The sequence below is a fragment of the Populus trichocarpa genome, chromosome 12, assembly GCF_000002775.5.
Source record: "Populus trichocarpa isolate Nisqually-1 chromosome 12, P.trichocarpa_v4.1, whole genome shotgun sequence".
In the NCBI taxonomy this organism is placed as follows: domain Eukaryota; kingdom Viridiplantae; phylum Streptophyta; class Magnoliopsida; order Malpighiales; family Salicaceae; genus Populus; species Populus trichocarpa.
Window position 1 is genome coordinate 10,513,453 of NC_037296.2, and position 1,562 is coordinate 10,515,014.

General features: G+C 35.3%; 1 long non-coding RNA gene across 1 annotated transcript; it reads right to left on the reverse strand.

Moving 5' to 3' along the window:
• Positions 1-422: 422 nt before the first annotated feature.
• Positions 423-1,018, reverse strand: LOC127904130 (uncharacterized). The gene is made up of 2 exons (XR_008057018.1): positions 857-1,018; positions 423-777 (listed from the first exon to the last, which is right to left on the reverse strand). It is a non-coding gene; the product is annotated as an uncharacterized LOC127904130 (long non-coding RNA).
• Between the last annotated feature and the right edge of the window lie 544 nt (positions 1,019-1,562).

Below are 1,562 nucleotides of genomic sequence, written 5' to 3' on the forward strand. Positions count from 1 at the left end.
ATCATCATCTATAGTTTATGTACAAATTGAAGCAAATACTGTTAAGGGCTCGCGCTTGGTTATCTAGCAATTAGCTAGGTAGGCTGGAAGTGCTCCAGTAAGTTTAAAATTCTTGTTTTTCCTATTTATCTCCTCACTGCTTTCATCTTTCAGACAAAACAACCTGCATGCAGATAAAGAACAATCTGTTCGATAGAATTGGCAGATCATTTTCAATCATCTATCTATTTTCATGCTTGCCAGCTCCACTGTATCTGCCATTCATCATGTTGTTTTCATGTTTAGGCCATCCAACTTGAATGCACTATATAGAGAGGGCCTTCCGCCAATGGGGGGGGGGTCACTTGAAGTCCTTTTATTCCCTGATAACAAGATCAAGAACTGATTTGACTATAACGAAAATGAACAGATAAAACAAACCATTCAGGCAAGGAGCTCCCCTACTTTTTTCACTCTATAATCATTGTTCATAATGACACATGCACAGCACAAACTCTCATTATTGAATACACGTTAACCAGCATCACATGCTAAGAGAAAATTAAAGAGACATGGAAACAGCATACATTGTGATTTCATGTGGTTGAGCGAGGATCTTGAATCTCGGTTCACAGTATGATAGGTGATGCTATATGAGGCTTGACCTCCCGGAGCTTGAAACAGCCGTCGACAAAATCATAATAACTACCCCTCAGAGCTGGAGTTTTCATTGCTATATAACCTTTCTTGAACATATGGGTATGTCTGTATGTTTATCAGTGACAAATTCACAGCCTCCTGCATGACAATTTTGCCTAAACAAATTAACATCACCATCTTCATTTCAGCTATCCATTATAAAATAAAAAGTAATAACCTTTTCACAAATCTGGTTCTGCTTTTCAGGTGACAGATGCACAAACTCAGCTGTGACCTTAGCCAATTTTGACCCATTCATCTATAAAGTCACTGCACGTACATTCATTTCCATCATTCATATTTCTCCACGTAAAGACAATTAGAAAACAAACCAAAAACCTTACTTTTCATTGGAACTATATGTCATAACCCATTTTGGGTTGTTCCTCCAAATCTATTATTTTTTTTTACTCGTAAAAGTAAAAAATTAAAAGTTATCATATTCGATATCGCGACGGTCTTAAAAATAATCTTGATTATGAAAAAAAAACAGATATCTGGCATCTTATTTTTTTAGGAAAAAGGTCTTGTTTAAAGAGTCGTCACCTAGTATTATGGTCACTAAGAACCCTGACTGATCAACAGAGATTCTATGATATGACACTGGTTGTGGCTAGGGAAGGTATTAACACCCCTAACGCACCTTACTTAAGGTAAGCTGCATTGTTAATCTTGTCTTAAATTGCTAAATTTTTTGTTTATTTGTGTTATGACAATTCACTGATAATATTCCTGACTCTGGCGTCTGTGAATATTTAATTACAAATACTTTCAATTCTGGCGTTGGTAATTACTCAACTACGAATAATTTCAATTCTGGCATTAGTAAAAATTCATAGCTAAAAAAAAATCAATATATATGTTTTTATTCCTGATTCTGACAT